This window comes from Sturnus vulgaris, chromosome 1, assembly GCF_052056855.1.
Source record: "Sturnus vulgaris isolate bStuVul1 chromosome 1, bStuVul1.hap1, whole genome shotgun sequence".
NCBI lineage: Eukaryota > Metazoa > Chordata > Aves > Passeriformes > Sturnidae > Sturnus > Sturnus vulgaris.
In genome coordinates this window covers 120,047,251-120,068,501 of record NC_142243.1, presented here as the reverse complement: position 1 = coordinate 120,068,501, position 21,251 = coordinate 120,047,251, and the positions used below count along the sequence as shown (strand labels likewise).

At 44.8% G+C, this 21,251-nt stretch overlaps 1 protein-coding gene across 5 annotated transcripts in view; it reads right to left on the bottom strand.

Moving 5' to 3' along the window:
• CHD7 (chromodomain helicase DNA binding protein 7) overlaps positions 1-16,192 on the bottom strand; it is a 127,602-nt gene extending 111,410 nt beyond the window's left edge. For 3 of the 5 annotated variants that reach the window (XM_014873067.2, XM_088175431.1, XM_014873068.2), the window contains exon 1: positions 16,072-16,192. The gene's annotated coding sequence lies outside the window, so the exon portion shown is untranslated. The remainder of the gene's footprint in view (positions 1-16,071) is intronic. The other 2 variants (XM_014873064.2, XM_014873066.2) reach the window with 1 other exon arrangement.
• Between the last annotated feature and the right edge of the window lie 5,059 nt (positions 16,193-21,251).

Genomic DNA, 21,251 nt, shown 5'->3' with positions numbered 1-21,251 from the left:
ACAACAGCATTATAGCACTTTGTTTTGCTTATCTGCAATTCATAGACCATGACAAAATCCCCAACTGTGCTCATGCCATTTTATCACATCAAATTTGCTAGTGACATTTTTCAACAAGCCTATAAGCAATGCATTCTAATAAATCAGCCTATAAAAGCACCTATTCCATTTAAAACTCAGTGCTAAATGACTGATAGCTTGTGATCTTCCAATAGCAGAGATACATCCTCCTATTGCACAACTACACAGCTTTTAAACAAATTCTAGATCTCCCCTCTATTCTTCATGAAAGTTACTTGGGAGGTGAAATTCAAAATGCATTAGTTAGGGAAGAGATATAAAAATTAATGGCAAGAGCAGCCATTCACTAAACACCACCTAAAAGAATTTACCATGCCAGAACACACTCCTTTTAATTGTATCTAGGCTGGATTAGTTTCAACTCTTGTTACTTCAAATTCTGTTACCAACCTTTTCTTTGCAAACAGAAAAACGCCTCTCCACCTTCTCTGAGGCACTTTGCTTCTATTAGTTGAACTAAGAAATGACCACATCCTAAAATTCCTCTAAGTTCTTTCTTAAAATAAACGCTGTATTTCTGCATAATTCATTTTCATGTTACCCTCAACAAATTTACCTGTACAGACATTGATTGCAATTTAACTTTTAAGCAGAAAACAAAACAACTGATGAGTTTATTTTGTACATATGGCTTGCTATCTTAGAAGCTGTAGTAGGTTTCATGAGAAAGCTTAAATATTAACTTAGCAAAGCAGGATCATGACTCCTCAGCAACTGAAATAGGCACAAGCCTTTCATGACACCTGTATTCCCATTAAAGAAAAAATTAATTTTGTAAGATCTTTTTAAAAATTCTGTTTATTTCTTCATCTTATTAACTCCTACTTGGCACTGCTCAGAGCATCTATTTTGAAAACGTAACTGCTGCTTCTCCATAAAACCAGTTTGCCTACTTTCATGACCATGAGTTCTTAAATATTTCATGCTCTTAATACAGCAAACATTTTTTCCATTACTATAGTATAACATTCCTCAAATTTCAGTTGCTTATGCTAAAATACTGTGTGAGTGCATGTTAGAGACTACTTTGAAAGAGTGAGAGCCTCTTCCCTAACACAAGTTATCAAATTAAACATAGAAGTAACAGCGATTCCCGTGACTTCAGATTTACAGACTTATCTCTTTCCAAGTCATTCTCAGCTAAGCAAAGCAACATAATTCTCAAAAATCCTGCAATACGAAGTGGTTATTATTTGTGCAGAAGTTCTTCTAAATATGGTGCTCACACACTTATACACGAAGACATGAATAAACTCTTACTGTTCCACCACTTCTTCAAGCACCAAAGGTTTTTATACAGAGTGGTACTGTAGCATGTCACATACTGTGATAAAACAGAGAGACCTCAGTACTAAACAATTAAATAATATACTACAGTACAGTTTTTCACACAGAGAGCCAAGAAAAAGAAAAGTAGAAGTTATGGCTCCCATGATAACTGCAGCTTGATTGTAATACTGTTTTATACTGCATATTTGAACAAACGCATCAATTTACAATTGATGGGGAATTATAACTCAAGGACACAGTCACATACTTTGTCTCATTCCTAAATAAATCACTGGCATTCAAAATAGATTTCCATCCCACTTGTACAACTTGGTAAGGTGACCGGTTTGCTGGCAAAAGAAATCACAGTATAAAAGCATTTAAACTATATGTATTAAACTATTTATATGAAGTTACACTGAAGCACACAGGGCAACACTGCCACATTTTAACTAGAACATGGACTATTTAAACATCCATTAAATTATAGTACGATTCAGATTTGTTCCTGTCATATTTGACCTAACTTTATCATGATTCATGGCTACTGCTAATGAAATCCATTAAATATATTTAAGCTTAGCATTCCTAAAACAGGAATAAACAACAAAAATGCATCATTGGAGTGTTTGGTTTCAAAGAGAAAAAAAGCATTAAAATGAGGAAACTTGGTAAAAGAAACAAAACCAGGCAGTTAGACAAAATGTTTACAGACAGCAGACAAAAAATACTATATTGAAAATGCAGAGACACGAGGAAAAAAATGTATCACAGTTAAACCTCAAGCTGAGGAGCCTATCAGTAAGAATATTTCTCAAGAAAAGGGGAATAAATTAGACCAAAGGAACTAGCAAGTAAATTTGCTAACAAAGATACGTTCCTAGAGGGGCAAAGTCATAAAAGGTCCTTCCACAAATGCCAGGTATACAAAGACTGCTAGAGAATCCACTGGACTAACATAGAGCCAAGATATGAAAGAATTCTTCCAAGAAAATAAAAATTACAAGCATCTGCTCTCATTGGAGAAGCTAAGGCAAACTTCCATCTTTTTTGGCACATAAATCCTCAGAGGCAGTTTTAGTCAAACCAAAGCAAACAGCAGCAAGTCACCAATGCATTCACCAAGAGCTGTAAGGAGCTGAAGGATAAAACAGCCAATCTGTCCACTATGCCACATAGTAACTCGGGCTCCAACACTGCCTTGCTGCCAAGGATGCATCAATTTTGAAAGGTGGTCATACCTTAAGCCTGCCCAGAACTACAGTCCAGCAAGTCTAACGTCCTAGTAGGGCAAGTAAGTTGAAAACAGAAGAAAAACAGGCACATAATGAAGTACAGACTACAGAAGTGACACTGATGCTTTCCCACAGCAAAGTCCTGTCTTACGAGTACAGGAGATTTCACTGAAGCAATTGATAAGTAGCCAAAGTCTGAACTAACTTGGATGACCAAAACACATACCAGTTGCTGAACAAAGGTCCTCCAGCAATGGTTCTAAGGAACTAAGCTACAAGAGCAAAGGCGGGAAGAGCTTCACATGGATGAAAGCAACAAGTTCAAACCAGGAAATGAACATTAGGAAACATCATCCAACCCCTTTCCAGATGTGTACTGACAGCATGCACATAAAAGATCTAGAAATAGGTGAACCTTGAAGTGAGTTTGCTAATAGTATTAACAAGTTCATTTTGCCAAAAGTTAAAATCAACTATGCAGTAAGCAGCAGACCTTCATCACACCCACTGAAGGTGTAATAAACTGCAGATGAGATGCAGTGGAAGGAAACAGATAACAACGCACATGAGAAAATACAATCTGACTGTTTTACATACATTTTACTGAGCCCATTTACTGACATGATCTGGGAACTAGAAGAAATAATCTAGGAAAAAAAGATTTGTCAGAAGAGTAAACAGTACACTAAGCATGTTTAAGGAAAAAAAGATCACAAAAAAGAAAAGCACAGAATTGTACAAGAAATGGGATACACATGTCTATGAGGTGCTTATACCTTGCTGCAGTGACCGTGTTTGCTCTTCTCACCTCCACTTCAAAATTAAAATTACTGATGGGCCAGAGAGAGGTGAGAGGCATTTGAATACCTTTCAGAAGCCTCAAGAAGGGCTAACCAGGGAGAGAATACAAAAGTTTACAAAATCAAGAGCAGCATGAGATAGGTACGCAGTGAACCATTGTTCTCTTTTAACAAGGAAACTAGAGAACATCAAACAAAACTAGCAGCTGGTAGGTTCAAAATAAAACAAATAGAAGGAAGCAGTTCTTCATACAATGTGTACTTAAGCTGCAGAACTCATTGCCACAGTCCCAATGGAAGCCAAGAGTTTACACAGACCAAGAGAAGACTAGATGAATTCATGCAAGAGAAATTCATTAAGCATTACCTATCACTTTTTCCAAGACAATTCTGAGCAGCAGAGCTGTGGAGGCTAAGGGGCTTGCTCTGTTTCTGAATAGCCTCCACCTCGGTTGCTATGAAATAGGATTCAGACCTCTGGTACTAAAAAAGAAAGATGATATTCGCAACACGGTTTTAATAGGTGTTGACAACTATGCTACTTCAATAATACACCATTTCCAGTATAACATTTCACCCTCCTTTCATGAAGATACTGTATTTCAGTCCACGTTGCCAGTACTTCAAGAATGTAAGCAAGATTACAACACTTTAGAGGACCACAACACGAGACAGACAAGGACACCCAAAATTGTATCAGACTCTGCTGAAATTCTACCAATCCTGTATAAAAGATTATCCCTATTCCAACAAAAGAAAATTCAGAGAGTTTATGATCTGGTTGTAACGTCTTAAAGGAGTTAAAAAAGGAAAAAGAAACACTGATAATACTAAATACTATAGCACATACCGTACATCTCTGGATGTACTCAGTACCTACAGTGGGTTTCAAGCTCATTTTTTTAACAAATCAAAAAAGTGTGGTTTTAATAACTCAAATTGAAGTTGTGTTATACACTGAAATTTTGGGAATACTGAACTTTTATTAAAATAATCTTCATATTTGAACGAAAAATACTTAAAAGCAGCACTAAGTGGTGAAAAAATTTAAATTTTCATACTTTTCCTGGTTTAAACAGCAGCTGTAAAAGATAATATCAGCTCAAAGCACTGGCCTGAAGCTTTACAACTGTTATAAAAAGGTACTTAAAATAACTACAACATATTTAGGTTAAGCACTTAAAGGAATTACTGGAAGACCGAATTCAATCCTCGGTTCCAATCCACAAGTCATTGTGCAACGTCTTAGCTGCTGAAAACAAGCCCGCTCTATTACCTATAAAGTGGGGACCATGCCCATCTCCTGAACTGGGGGTACAGAATTTTCCCTCTGCAAATACAGAAGGCACAGTGATTGCTTTTGTAAGCAATGGAAGAACCCAGTCTCTCTGCAACTTCCAGCCTACCCCCATTTTCTCCAATCCATGGAAGGTGCTGCTGCCATCCTGTGCTGAGCACAGCCCAAGCTTGAAGGCAGCAGCACATTCCCAATGTAGAACAGACCTTCTGCTAGACCTCTGTCAGAGACAAAGCAGAACATGCCAGTGGTTTATTTGCAAGACTCTAAATGATCAAAGTTTTCACAGGTACAGTAAAACTCACCATAACCCCCAGATCACACCCAACAGATAATCTGTCTGGCTTCAGTTTAGTTAGGTTATTAAATACCTGACAGAAAATGTGAGTCAAAATGGCTACTAGCACAGAGTAGAGAGCACACTCTGAACTCTTCCTACTGCTAAGCCAAAGCTCAACATATTATGGCAGACTATTTGGAAGAGTTTGCTTAAGAAACTGTACAGGACAAGGAGGAAGCTTAAGGTCCCTAAACTCAATACACAAAATACAGTTGTTTAGAATTTACTCCTAAGGAAAATATTTAAAGGAAGAAGACAAATTCTGAAAAATACCAGGCTGTTCAGACACAGATTTAAACACTTAAGACAGATTTTTTTTTTTTTAAGTGCTGAATGTCAGATCAACTCTCCTTTTAAGGACAGCATTTATCTACTTCACAATAGCAGTAGCAAGACAGAATTAACACTTGGTAAAGGACCAAGATCCTCTGCTGAGTGCTGCTTGGTAATCAGCAACTATTATACATCCCAATATGGCAGACACAAAGCACATCACTATGAACCGGGCACACCAGTTTGGAGTTGCACTTCAGGTCCTGGCTTCCAGCCACCTGCTCAGGTCACTAGCCTTGAAGAGAAGAAAAACCATCCAAGCACTCAGATGCATGAACTAAACGGATATTTTGCCTTCTAACACTTCCATGTGTAATTAAGACAAGAAGCATCAAATTCATTCACTGGAAGTGAATGTACATTTTCATATGGTAACAGCAGAACTACTATATGCTCTAAATTCCTCCTGCTCTTTCAGAGCAAGCCTTGTCCATATATCAGCAACTGTAAGCATCCCAAAGTGGAAAAATACCCTCACTGCTCCTATCCCAACACCTTTGGTTTGTTGTTTTTTGTTTTTGAGGCAACACTTAAGTTCCTTTTAAGCCCTTCCTGTAGCAATGCCTACCACACCAGACACCTCCAAATGTAATCCACTGGAATAAGCAGCCTTTAAATTAAGGTGTTGTAAGGTCATATAGCAACAAGATGATCGGATTAAAGAGGAAGTGGAGTTAAGTTAATACTGAGTCACTATTTTAAGTTCTATGTTCAAGACAACAGCATGATAGCCTTTCAAATACAAACCAGTCTTCAAGAAGGATGGCTGAAGAACTTTTCTATTAAAACAAAAAAAAAAAAAAGAAAATTTTTATTTCTTGTCTAAATCTGAACATGAAACGAAGGACAACAACTCATCAGACAGACAAGATCTGGTCCCAGAGACAGATGTTTTACAGCTGTGCTTTGGGCTTCCTAAAGCCCATTAGAGCTAGCACATACAATTCCTAATGTAAACAAGCTGCTTTTAGTAACTAGAATATTCACTCTGAACACACACAACGCTAGTCAGGGCCACCACTCCTCACAGTTTGCACCAAATGCAGCTTACAATGCCCGCAAGATAGAATTTATAAATCCCCTCTCCTGCACCTCCTGCCATCCCCTGTAGATCCTGAAAAGGAATTTTTTAGATACAAAACCCAAGGAAAGGAATCTAGAAGGTGCACTACATGAAGGTTTGCTTTTTTCGTAACTATGGCAAGAATTTACCTTCTATTAACATACATGCAATTGCCCAAATCTTGAGAAAAACAGGAAGGAAAGCATGAGCTTCCACTTTTCCACCTGCCAAGAAGTTCCTTTCTGTCACACTGCGGGCAATATACACAAGTAAGCTGACAAAAAAGCCAGGGCTTTTCAGAAAGCAAGCAGCTTCTAATGCCACATTGCTGCTATGCTGAAAGAGTCACCTCAAGCTGACAGGTGGATTGAGCAGAAGCTGCAGTCAGAAGCCCTGACTTTTAGTAAAAGGTGTTCATTCCTCTGCTAAGATACACAGTGTAAACTGCCCATTTCTCTCTCTGGATAGCAGCAAGAGCACAGTATTACAGAAGTGACTAAGCAGCATGTTATTTGACTTGCAATGTACTTTTTCTTCACCAATTTTAACAAGTAGGAGTGCATTCATTTCACTATCAGAAAGCATAAGACTATGATAGGAAGTAACAGCTTCAGCCACCTACTAGGACCAAGCACTCATTCCATCTCAAACCAGCAGGAAAATGTAAATAGTTGGGAATACCCTGAATAACGGAATCCACTGAATTACTGACTGATGAAACTTGATGACACTGAAACAATACTGACTTGATAAAATCTGAGACAGACAAATTGACTCAAAGGTGATGAGCCTAATGGAGGATTTCAAGCTTGAAAAAAAAAAAAAAAACAACTCTCTAAAACCCACCAACCCAAAACCAACAGCAACCCCCTCCTTCTTGTGAATAAATTGTTTCAAAGATTAAATACTTCACATTTGAAAGAGCAAACAAGTTATTTATGCATTACTAAATCTTCTAGGCTTTTGTTTTCCTACCTGAAGGGGAAAACTGATTTCTGGGCAGTGGATTATTAATTCTAACAAATTGTTTATAGCATGCAATCCATAGCATCAACAGAATAAACAAATTTTAATATCCATTTCAACTCAGGCCAGCACATTTTTCTTTTCATGTCCTTTGCTTCACAGATGATTACTCTATTTCTCTTTCTCCCATGAAGGTTCCCAGGCAACTGATCCAATCCACTTGCTCACTGCCACCAAAATGAAAAGATGAAAAGGACTTGCTGCTCTCCAAGCCAGCGGCCCCCCTCGTCCTTAGTACCAGCTCTGGTGTTCATCAGATCCTTTTATGAGCCAGTTTGATTCATTACAACAGCAAAATGCTCTCCATTTTACAGAGTTATTTTTCTGCCATTTTGGTGAGCTAAAGTGGCTCACAGAAGGACCTGACAAGCACTGCTGCCGAAAAAAAGTAGCAGAGCCATGTGGTTGTGAGGAAGGGTGCAGGGGGACAAAGGCAGAGAGGAAACTTCTCCTTTCAGAACAATGTCTGGTCAAATTAGCTCACTGCATTTCTCAAACCATACCCTGACTTGCAAATTATTAGATGGACCATAGGACAACATTCAACAGCTTTCAGCTATCTTCCGAGCTACAAAAAAACTTATCCTACAAAAAAAAAAAAAAAAAAAAAAAAAAGGCACTCTTACACAGATTTAAGTATAATACTCTATCAGAAGAAAAAAAAACGTTTTTACAAACATAACATCAAGATAAGGATACCCTAGACAAAGAAGGTAAAGAAAGCTTGGCAGATTTCACTCAAGTTTTTGGGAATGTTGTTTTCTAATTTATAAACAAAGAAAAAAACAAAAACAAACAAAAACAGAAACACAAGTAACCCTTGGAACAACCGCCAATCTCAGTAAGCATTATGATGGAGAAACAAGTATTTTGGATAAGCAGAAAAGAGCAAGAACTTTTGTCACCAGTATCCAAAATAAACCTACCAGAAGACAGCTTATGTGGCTATAAGAAAGTACCTTGAGGGAAGGAGGCAGTCAAGCCAACAAGGTGGAAGCAGGTGCTATAGCTGCCTATTCCCTAGGCTTTCTGCCCAGTGATTTCTGTCCATGGATCAATCTGCCTCCCCATGTGATGGGCTGCCTGCTGTGGATGTACTGTTTCAGTCCAGAAGAGAGAAGTCAAGGTCTATCAAATGTATCACTCCCACAGCCTCACTGAATCGATCTCGCTATTCAACCTTCATTGCCTACCTGGAGGCTCCTCAACACACAAACAGCTGCCTCCAGCATAGGAAGCCCTGCCCCAAAACACCACCATTGTCACACCTTGTCAAATTAGACATGGGATTTTTAGCCCTCCTGACCCTATCAGCTTCCCACTAAAAATCTTAATGTTGGGCAGGCACAGAACATACCACCAAACTCCAAGTGGCACACTGGCACACAAAGGAAGACAGCAGCAGATCCCAGAAGCCCCACCAGGGGATAAGTTCAGGCACAGAGCCTGCATCTCAGCTGACACTAATATCCAGCTCTAAGAACCCCTCCTAGTCCAGTTCCTCAGACAGCTAAAATCTTCACTGCCCAACCAGCCCCGTACTGCACAGTCCAGTTGTGCCACTGGTCATGCAACAATCTCAAGGAAGTCACATGTGAAACAGTGACAAGCCAAAGGCTGTCCAGCCAGAGAGGCAGGCAGAAAGGTAAGTGTCCTGATTTCTTTTGAGAGAGGAGACAGAGACAGGTGAAGAAGAGAAAGAGATCAAGGAGATTAATCTTTTAAATCACAATCTCAGGGAAATTTCTTATGAGAAGAGCTTTGGAAGTAATTGCTTTCACCTGCCATCTTATCTGTAGCCAAGGTTTTATTTTTTAACTTCACAAAATTAAGTAGTCATGATTTGGGCAGGGGGTAGCGGGCGGTGTGAGGCCTTAACTTACTTCCCTGAGAACTCACCATTCAAGGATTCAGTCACCTTAACCACAGCATTTCTCTAATTCTAGCCATGGTAACTGAAAAGCCACACAAACGCCCTCCTTCCATTTTTCTTTTTTTAATAGTTTCAGTGCAACATCTAATATGCTCAACTTCTAAGACTAATACATACTACAAAGATCCTTGGACCCAAGCTGTAAGATATGTTTCTGTTCTAGTGCTGCCTGTAACAAGCTGATTCTTCCAACAGCCGTGCCATTTCTACAAAACAACCCCTTCCTTCAGCATGGCTGCCACAAGGTTCAAATCCTGTTTGAACTATAAAAGTATGCTCACTAAGAGTCACTTCTGTGAGAGAAGACAGCATGGGCTGGGGAATCCTGCAGAACCATAGTAAGGAGAAATGCAGGTGAAACAGGCAAATTTTTTTCAGTAACCTCTGTAAAGATTACAACAGAATTCAAGAAGCACGTTTCACTTACTTCTGTACAACAAAAAAAAAGAACAGAAAATGACAATGAACCTTTGTAGAGATCAATACAGAAATAGGGGGGAAGTGAAGCTGAAGCCTGCTTTTTCACTTCCCCCCAACGAAAGAATGATGAATAAAGTAAAGATGAGTGAGGCTGTACCCCACTTACAGAGATGAGTGAATGCAAAGCTCAGCAGACACCTCACCATGGTACTGATAAATAAACTGAATTACTTAACAGCTCTCTCCCAGACTAACATCCTGAGGCAGTCCAGAAAACCCTATTTAACTGACTTTCTGAATGATTCCTTCCTAAATCAAGAGAGATATTAAATTGCTCACTATAAACTCCCAGTTTAATTCTTCACGGTAAAAACAACTCAAGGCAAGAATTATACTCTTAGTGAGAGTCCCCTCATCAGAGTTTAAAGGAATCTCTGAACTCACATAGGCACTGGCTACTACGTCAGAGGGCCTTCCTTTAAGCCACCCTGACAACTACACCACCCTGTGAAGCTGCCTAATCTTTCCAGGAACTAGCAACATAATCCTGGTACCTCTCAAACTAAGAACTGGAGATGATGAGCTGTCTGCTTTTTGCCTTGCAATAAACCACCAAATCCAACAAGCATCTATTTCAGTCCAGAAGCAGCACAAACCCGAGCACATTCTCAGAAATCCACAGGACTTGCCTAGATACATAGCAGAGAGTTGAGATGAAAAAATAAAATCATAATCTTAGATCTCATTTCAAGACAGTATCTGCAGTTATGGTTGTTTCAGTATTTCATATCCCACATGAGAAAACAATACACATTCAAATACAGAACCTCAAGCAGCAGGACGCCTGATTCCTGGACTTCAGACAGGCTCTCCTGTCCAGGAGCAGGTGAGGTTTTGTTATACCCTGAACTAATTAAGATGCGTCCTTGAAATTTACCAGTCTCTCACCTTCATGCACTTTTATCTCAGCCTTATCAGACTGATTTTTGAACATCTGTTAGCCTCATCGTTACTCTCCTTCCCTCAATCCTCCTTCTATTGAGCATTACAAACCACGTCAGTTGTATTGCCTTTCTGGCTGTTAATCTTCAACTTGAAGAAATACTAAACTGCCATTCTCTACAGTACAGATTGACATGCACTTTCCTGCAAGACACTTTACCAAGTAGCATTTCAGCTTTGGATTTCAATCTCAACAGCTACATTGATGGATCCTCTTTGAAGCAAAGAATATTTTCTCATAACTTGTCATCAACTCAGACTTCCCACTTACTAGCTCATCCAAGTTAATACCAAAGGCTTGAACCGAGTTTCTCAGTTTCTGTTATGTAAGAGCACATTTCTCCCAGAACAGCACTACCTACCTCAATGCTTTCTATGATGAAGACTTTCTCCGTGTTTTGTCCTATTACTGATGTCTAAACTTCTAAAATTCCAGTTTTCAGGTCAGCTTTAGTCTTCACCTGAATTCTCTCCCAAAGAATGAACAGTATTCCTTTGCGTGTAGTGACTACCCACTTAACAAATCCTATTTACCCTGTAAATAAATCCATAGGCTTCCTATTTTAAGACCGAGGACAAAAGTGCCTTTATTAAAGTCTTCCTTGGCCTTGCTCCATGTTCTGATCTGCTTTACCATTGGTAACAGTTCCAGGTCTCCAAAGCTCCAGTATTTCTTTCAGAAATATCACAATCCCCTCAGGAGCTCCTCCCCATACCCCAAATTTCTGTTTGGTAAGGGACAGCCCACAACAGCCATTTCAAAATTGACATGGAACTAGACCCTCCCCACTCACAACTACTCAGTGCACAGAACAAAAGAGACAACTACAGCTCCATGTATCCACTATTAAAAGATGGGGGAATGTCACTTTCATGAAAACAAACCTTGAAACAAGATTTTCCTCTTCAAAGGGTCACGACGAACCTTTGGGAAGCCCCCTGCTCTGGCTGCCTGCTGCCACCCATCCCCATGCCATAAAATCATCCAGGGACTAACATGAGACTTCATTAAGCTTTGGTTCAGCCAGTCAGCCCTCCCCATGGTTTGGGTAGAAAGCAGCATTATTAGGAATTGAAACACATGTTTATTTTGCCACATATCCTAATCATCGGCTGGCAAGAAAACACAACTCCACTAAGCAAACAGAAAGCAGTATGAATGGGAAAAAAGATTAAAAACTCAACAGGAAAGGCACAACGTGAAGAGGAACAAAACCTATGGGAAAGCTGGGGGGAGGGGAGTAGAATGGGCAGGAAGGAGAAATAAAAAGTTTTGTTTTCAGTGCAGGTCTGCCTCTGCTGCACAGAAGGAATCATACTTTGTACATCTGATGTACACCTCCACAAAGTGCTTTAAGTGACACTTCCTTTGTAGACAGAGATAAAAATAAACTGTGGGGAGGTCAATTTCTTTCAAAATCACTGAGAAATTTAAAGCCAACTACCTGTTGAAGTTCTAGCAGTAAGCAAAAAGCTTAGCTGAACAACTTAAGAAGTGGCTAAAAGGACATTAAAATAAAGTGCTTCCAAAACTATCCAGCACTGGATTTGCCACATGCCAGCTACTCCCAGGCAGATAAGTTGTGGCATTGCTCTCCCCAAACACAAGCTCATATTTAAATGGAACCTGAACAGAATAACCTCTAGGATCTAGGACCATATATGTGAAATTTTATTTTCCCCTCAGAACTATTAGGAAGAGGGCAGACATTTTGGCTGCAATGACTTTTCCCAGACAATTGATTCTCAAAGTTATTTATTCCCCACCATTCCCCTCAAGGCCCTCTCATCACAGCAATTGTCTATGTCAGAGGAAGGTTGGACTCAGCTCCTGTGAAAGCCAAGCAAAACCACACCCAAAATAGCTATATAGGTCACTGCAGAGCAAAGCAAGCCCTACATCATGCCAGCAAGGGCTTCTGGATATTTCCCACATGCCAATGAGCTTTCAAAGTCATGTGTTACAATGTTCTACTAAAACAGTAGCTTACGTGGTAACTAGCACTCTTTTATTGAATTCTAGGTTTTAAAAGAAAACGCTTAAATTAAGTTGTATCCCTCCTTTTTTTTCTCTTTTTAAAAAGAGAATGCATTTAGCATAAGGGCAGCAAAACAACCAAGAGTGTTTAGAAACTGCTACTGAGCAGCAGAGAAGAACCCAAGTGGCAGCACAAAGATCTTTGGTTTTGGCTTGGCTTCTTCTAGGTGCATGTTTACATCTCAGAAAAGTCACAATGTTGGAAGCTAAGAGCTAATCAGCTTTTATATACTTAGGAATACCCTTAAGAGCTTTGTTGTCATATTTGGACTCTTGGAATGTGTCCTTTAGGTCATAACCTCCTTTTTATTTTTTGCATAATGCCCTCCAACCTCATTTTCCAAGGAAGATTTTTAGTGCACAACTACAACGTGGTATTTCCATGACCACTGATCTTGGCTAAGATGCGAATCACTGAAAGTTAGTCAGATTGTGCGCATGGAAAGAAATCAGGAGGAAAACTTCCATCAGGTTTCAGTATCTCATCAGAACCCTAATAAAAACATGGGATGCTTCTGCACATTGTACCTCACTCCTTCCTCTGAAAGAGTTTTAAAAACTGAATGATAGTTGGAGTTTCCCTTTACCTTTTTATCACTGCTACAATACAGACAGTATTTAAGACTTTCTTCCATTAAAATCCAGTAGTTTGTATTTCTGCTAACAAGCTATTCATAGAAATATAAATTATGAGAAACGATGGAGTTAATGTCTGTCTTAATAGCTAAATTGATAGCTAAGTGGTGAAACTAAATTAATACAGCAACTTTTCTGTTGGAAAAGTGAAGGCTAAAGCCTCACCTACACACAAAAGGCTCATTTGTCAGAAAGACAGTTTAATTATTTACTAAAATTTGCAGTTTTCTCTTGTATACAGGGAACATTAAAGTAACATAAAAGTATCACCCATATTACTTATGGGCATCAGTTAACCAGCTCATAAATCTGAGCAGTTACTGATTTGTTCACAGCGGACAAATTCGTAAGGGTTTGCAAGTGAGGATTTAAGGGAACTGGGGAAGGAAGACCTTCAGACACACACACCATTTGTCACACAGTTGCCTGTACCCTTGCTAGCCACACACATTTCTTTGAATAACGCTAGATTCACACGAGCAAATACCAACCAGCACATTCTAAGGGCTTTCCATCTGATAATGAATGAAAAAATGAATGGGAAATAAGGGACAGAGCTATGGCACAGGATTCAGGGAAACACCTGCATTTATTTCCAGCCTCTTTCTTTCTGGTTACTTTTTTCCACCTCCTCCCACCTTAGCAACCTCTACCTATCACACATTCGCTATGAACAAAACCAAACCCCAAAGAGTAGCTGCTATAGGATGCCTTGGACATGGCAAAACGCAGCCTCACTGACACACTTCAGCAGCTCTGGGAAAACCTGAGAAGCCCCTATTACTCAGGCCTTTCCAGCTTTACAGAAAATCATGTCCAGGTTGTCTTTGTTTAGGTTTTGCTGTATCCTCACACTGCAGGTTCTCCTGCCCGCAGAGCCTCCATTCGTGGGGCACAGACCCGGCACGGAGCCTCCGTGTGTGGGGGGCAGGACAGGCCCGCTGACCATGGCACCCACCCACCCTGCCAAGCCCAGACTGAGCAGCACATCTTTCTTCAGTACACTGCCTGCAGCTTCGCCATCGGCCTGACCCACCTGGACTCACAAACAACTCGTTTTGCGTCTTATAAAAGTCCTAATATTATCTGAGCGTTAAGGGGAAATACTGTGAACATTCATCAGGAGCTTTTCAGTTCAAAACAGCAAATAACTCACGTGGAAAAAAAAAACTACACTCAGGTTAACTGATCCCTCCACACGGACAGGGAAACCTTTACAATGCTCCTTTGACACAACTCTCCAGGATTCTGCATTAACCAAATCCAAAAGGAACTGGTCACAGCTGAAATCTCCCATCACTGCACATTGTTTTGATTGCAATAGAGAGTATTCCACTAAATTTCGTTTTTACTGACATTGTTACAATGCAACATCCCTAAGAATTTTTATTTTCCTTAAAGGACTGTGTGATCCTTGCCTGTGAGCGAAACTTTCCTTCATTACCGAAGAGGCAATAAAATAATTTTGGGCTACAAACATGAGGCTTTTTCCCCTGTTTAAATAACATAACCAGGATTTACAAGCAATAACAGAAATGTCATCACATTGTTAAATATTTAGTAAGATATTTGGTCAAATATGATTATCCAATTAGTATCAGTGAATCAGTAATTCAGTTACACTTGCAATCACAAGCATTTAATGCTCTTCTAAGAGCCTGTGCAATGGCTTTAATAATGATATTTAAAATTTTCTTACTAAAAACAGCTCAAAAGAGACTGAAAATAAGCAGTTCAGGTTAACAGAAAGACAGGATAAGATGTGTGAATCTGTGGCATTCACCAATACCTCAGTAGGGAAAATTTTGTTTTGTAAAACTGTTTCAAACTTCACATTATGTCTAAGACCAAAAATAATCACTTTTTCCAAGCAGTTGTGGTTTTAACCTAGAGGAAATAGTACACAATCAAATTGATCTCTGCAAAACCCTGAGCACATTCACAACACCAAATAAGAAGAAACAAGCAATACTCCCCACTTTTAGTAGCTAGAGATAGGAAAATATACCGAATGTTCTGATCACCTGTTACAAACCTCAGAAAGAAATGGTTCATTTTCCCCCAGACTGCATCTTATTTTAGAACTTATTACTAGAATTTTAATGCTGTTGGTAAATGCAGACCTCTTCAAAGGAGCTCTCTCTAACTATCACCTCACCATTAAGTTTGTAAGCAACCTGGACATCTAAAATATGGTCTATGTCGAGCAACGTGATTTTTTTAATTATTATTTTTGTTTTGTTAATAAGAAAAGTGTTGGAAACTTTCACAGTGGAAACTAGAGAGCTTGGAAGTTCCTCTCTTAGCAGAGCCCAGCGATGGAGAGGAAAGTGTTCTGCATATGTGCCCCAAGCATCCAGCTACATTTAGCTTTCAGCCTTTTTATTATCATTGTCAATGAATGGGCCCCAGTCAAATTAAAGCTGCCATTTTAGGTTAAAGACTGGAGAGCCTCTGTTGTGCAACAGCGAGACAAAAACACTCCAAGCGACAGATGCAGCACTCTCATTGGAAAATTAGGGATTTCAACTTTTATAAAAAAAAAGAATAATAATTACGGATCATGCTTTTTAATATGAATTATATATTGATACTCACACATTACTGCAAACTAACGGGATTTATAATTGGGAAAAATCAGCTACCCATGCTGCTAAGGTCATAGTCATTAAGATTTTTTTGCCGTCGTTAGAATGGATGATCTGTGAGGAAATGAACAGAAACATTTTTTGTTCAACTTGCTTGTTTGTACCTCCGCTAGTCCCGTATAATACGAGAAAAGAAAAAAAGGAAAAGGGGGAAAAAAAAAAAAAAAAAAAAAAAAAGGCTAACACATTCTCCCGAAAGCCATCTTCCAGGATAAACACTGACCGCGATCTGCTTTGATGAAAAAAATCGAGACGAACATCGACACAGAAGCAAACTTATCGCACGGAGGTTATTCTGATATTCCCCAAACCAAACATCCGCGGAAGCCCCAGTGGCAAGGGAAATTAAAAAAAAAAAAAAATTAAAAAAAAAGGGACTTCTCATAAATGAAAAAAATCGCCCTTTTCTGTAGTGGGGAGGCACGCTCGGCCCCTTCCCAAACGAAAACAAAGGCAGAAAGTGGGTAAGTGCGGGAGAGTTGCGCGGCGCCGCGCGGCCCCGCAGCGGACAGGGAGCTCCCGGGCATCCATCGCTACTTTCCTTTTGTCCATTGTCTGTTTAAAAAACAACTACTTTAAACCCGGGCGTGAGCGGGCTGTCGGGGGGAGCCGGGGAAACCGGCTCCATTTCCAGCCCGTGTCCCACGGCCACCCCCTTCCCCAGCACCCCGACCCGCCCCCCCGACACCCACCCGCGAAGACCGGCCCGGCAGCGCGGGGCGCGCCCGGAGGGGCTCCCCCGGCGTGGGAGCGCGTCCCCTGATTTAGCGCTACCGGGATAAATGAAGGCAACGTAATGATGGCTGCTCATTGCCTGCAGCGCCTTCTCCCTGAGACTCACTAACAACCCTGCCCCCCTCCCCCCGCCACCGCTCTCTCTCTCACACACACCCGCGCACACGCACAGGCGCTGCCCGCTCCCCGCCGCCCCGCACGCAGCGCCCGCCGCCGGCCCCGCTCCGCTTCCCACCGCGCCCCGCGGACCGAGCGCGGCCGGGCCCCCCCCCTCGCTCCGCGCTCTGACCGCTTTGGCCTCAAACCACCTTTTTCCGCTCACCCTCAAAATGGCCCGGAACGGGGTGGGGGGGAGCGCGACGAGGGGAGCGCCCCGGCCCCGACCCCATGTGCGCGGCGGCGGGAGCGCCTCCCGCCCGCCGCGGCTCCGCGCCGGCGGAGCGAAGGTACCCGGCGGGGTGAAGCCCCTATTATGCGGCGTCCGCCGGCACCGCTCCGGCTGCCTCGGGTAGCGCTCTCCCTTCCCTTCCCGTCCCCTCCCTCTTTTCCCCGCTCCCCTTTCTTCTCCGGCCGCCGGGGAGCGCCGGCCGCCCCCTGCCCCCTCCCGGTACCGCCGGGGCAGGACGATCCCCCCGCCGCGCGCACCGGCGGCCGGAGCGGCACCTCGTGCTCCCGCCTCCCTCCTCCTTCTCCTCCCTCCCCGCCCGCCTTCCTGCCGCCCGCCGCCACCCACCGCCCGGCCTCCGCTGGGGGTGCCCCCGCTGCGGCCCGGCCCCGGCCCCGGCGACCCATGTGCCGGCGCGGAGAGGGGAGCGGGGCGGTGCCGGGCCGAGCCGGGCCGGGCCGTGCACGGCAGGGAAGCGCCCTCACTTTGTTAGCGCTTGTTGTGCCGCCGCGGCCGCCGGGAGCCGTCAGCGTGGTCAGCGGGGGAAGCGCTCCCGCGGCCATCCCGGCCGGCGCTGGGCCCCGCCGCCCCCGCCGCGCAGTTTCGCTCAACTTTTCCCGGATTTTTAGTCACCCTCCAAACTTGCGGAGAGGAGCGCAGGGGAGAGAAAAAGGGAAGGGGCGCCGGCGCTCTGGCTCCCCGGTGCCCTCCCCTCCCCCGAGGCGAGGCAGGCGGCCGGCCGGCCGGCCGCAGCACAACAAAAAGCCATTTACACCCAGGGAAGTGCCCCGCTGAGACACCCCCCTCAACACACACCCCCCCCCGCCCCGCCTCGCCCGGAGCCGCGGCAGGGCTCAGCATCTCCCACCCCCCCGGACCGCCGCCGGCAGCGAGCACCCCCGCGCCGCTCCGCTCCGCCGGGGACAGAGACCTGCCGCGGGTCCCCTGCTCCATGGCCGGCGCCCGCCCGCCCTCCTTCCCTCCGCGCCCAGCGAGGTGCGGGGTCACTCACCGGGCCGGTGCGTGGCCGTCGGGGACCGGTGTCCCCCGCTCGCTCCCTCGCTGCCCTCCGCCGAAGGGCCGGGGAGGAGGAGGGGACACGCTCCGGAGTTGGTGCCGTCGGCCGGGGGGGGCGAGGCGGGGTGCGGGTCTCGCACACAACACACACGCTCACAACACACACGCACGGAGTTGCTCGCTCGCACCGGGGCTGGGCTAAGAGGGGAGGAGGGGGATCCCTGACCGGGGCGGGCAGGCGAAGGAGGGGTGGAAGGGAGGGGAGGGAGAGGAAGGGTCAGCGCGGGTCTCGGGTAGTTTCGGGGTCTCCGCCGGCTCCGCTTCGCTCCTTTGTGTAATTTCACTCGATTCAAGTTTAATCCGATAGTTCCCGAGCGAGCGAGCGCGCCCGCCGGAGCCGAGCCGAGCGCGACACCAGCCAGCCAGGCGGCTGCCGCCCCCTGCGCCCGCCCGCCCCCGCCACCTCCCTCCCTCCTTCCCTCCTTCCTCCCTCCCTCCGCCGCCACAAGGCGCGCCCCCGACACCGCCCCCTCCCCGGGGGCGAGCGCCGCCGCGCGCCCCGCCCCCGCGACGTCACCGCCCCGCCCGGCATAATTTATGCAACGAGGAGAGAAGGGGGGTAAAAGGAAAAAAAAAAAAAAAAAAAAAAAAAGAGGAGGAAAAAAAAAAGAAAAATAGGAAACCCCCCCCGCCCCGGGCGGGGGAAGGGCGGGGGTCACTAACCTGCCTGCGCGCAGCCCGCCAGCGCCCCGCCGGGGCTCCGGCCGCCCGCCGGCCCAGGGAGCGCTGCCGCGGGGCACGGCGGGGCACGGCGTCTTCCGTGCGCTCCCCCGCCGCTCCGCTCCGCCCCGCCGCACTGACCGGGCCGAGGGGCGCCGCTCCGCACCGCCCCGCACCGCTCCGCACCTCGGGGTCAGCGCCGCGCCCGCCCGCCCGCCCTGGCGCGTCCCGTCCCGGGAAACTCCCGGCGAAGCCCGGGGGGTGTGTTGTGTATGAGGTGTCACTGTGTCACTGCCGCTCTTCAAACTTCCCAACCGCGGCGGCGAAACGAAACCGAGAGGCGTCCCGGGAGGTTGCCCGGCCCCCCGCCGCCCGCCCCGGCCCTGGCCTCTGCCCCCGGACGGGCAGCGGGCACCGCAACCCCGCCCGCCTCTCTCATCCCATCCACCGAGGCGGGGCGGGGCGGGGCGCGGTAGGATCGCCCGAGACCGCGGTTTAGGGTGGACTTTGTCCCGAGCGGGTCGGGCTTTCAAAGGGAAGCGGCCATTAAGAGCTGCCCGCTCGCCCGCCCGCCCGCTCGCCCGCCCGCGGCAGCGCCCCCGTCCCGGCGGGGCCGCGCTCCCCCGGCACCGCACCGGCACCCGCTCTGCCGCTACCGTGTTTGCAAGCCAGGCATTCGAATTCGTGATACACACCGAAACAAACTCATTCTGTAAGTAAATTAGACAAATCCCACCCAAAAGTGATTACCAGTAGCGCGCTTAGCGGTCCTCCCCGCACTGCTCTGGAAACTAAATAAGCGTCTTAAAAGTATAAAGAGATTAAAGCGTAAACCCAGTGCAAAGATACTCGGCATTACAGGAATTTTCAGCGAATCATTTGACGAGATAACTTTTTATCATCATTGTTTGTGGCAGGTTGGAGAAGGAAAAACAAAGTCATGTGCTCCCGAGCGGGGACACCCTCCCCCTCCAACTCCTGCCACTCCTTTTAGGGGACTGTTTGCTGCACCCACACTCGTATCTTTTCCGTGGGAAAGAGAGAAGGCGTCCTGTGCTCATAGGATCTCACACAGCTTTTGCGCTACACTCTTTTAACACACAGTAAGCTGGGAGCTGGATCCAGACAACGTGAATGTCAAAAGCTTCTCTCACTTCTTGGGTTGTTGACTCCCTCAGTCCAGGTGTCCATGTTGATTCTGCAGCCATGAGGGCCAGAGGAAGTACAACACTCTTCCACATTGTGTCATTCATGTCTGGCCTACTCAGTCTCTCTTGGGTTTAGGGGAAAGCAACTTTTGGGAGAAGGGAAGGTTAGCAGTTTGAGAGGCATCACCACCTTCCATGCCACTGGGCCCATGCAATTGCCCAGTAAGAGGCCAGCAACTGGGGTGGTGTTGCTGTCCCAGGTTTTCAGCTGAAAAATGCAGTGAAAAGCTGATAGCACGTGATGGTGCAGTAGAATACACTCCCTGTTCTTCACCAAGGTCTTCTATGAAGTTAAAAATAGCAAGTGGAAATAGTATTTAAAAACAAAACGCTTTGAAGCAGCACATGCCCCAACTATACCTTCACTAAATTTGCCCAGTTTACCATCGTTCTATTTTTATTTGCATTTCTTTTTCTTTGAAAAAACAAACAACAAAACAACAAACATACACAGATGTAGTCAGTTTCAGTTTTCTCTTGCTGTATGCTGACAGATCAGGGAGAAAACAGCCTAGAAACACCTACCCCAAGTCTGATTTTCTGCATGTACCATTTAAGTGTGCCCCAAGACAGCCAAGCACCCTGGTGTAGCGTAAGCTTGCCCGGAACTCCCCTTGCTTTCAAAGATTTAAGTTCTCCAAGATTTAGGGGCGCGAGAAACTCATTCTGAGACCAACTGCCAGCAGCTTCAGTGCTCCCTCTAGAACTTGTTTCAGTTTCTTGTTGAGCAGAAATCAGATCGCAAAGCTGCCAAGCATGAAAAGTGTTCAAAGCACATTGTGGTGACAGGGTGAGCCAACCAAAGAAATGCTGCACTTCTTTTTAAAAAAGAGATATATTAGCATGGCAGAAGCGGTGGGGGGGCATGGATAGGTACTCGGTTAAATGTTTGTTCCATGGGAAAAAAAATTGCCCCAGCCTCTACTGCATGTGTCTTGTAGAAGGCACAGAACCAGCTCCTCAGGTCCCATAAATCATCCCCAGGCCGTGGCCTATGGAATCAGCTGGCTTACTAGTCGGGTCATAAAAATGTGCAGGGAGTCTCCCAACGCTTTCCAACATCAG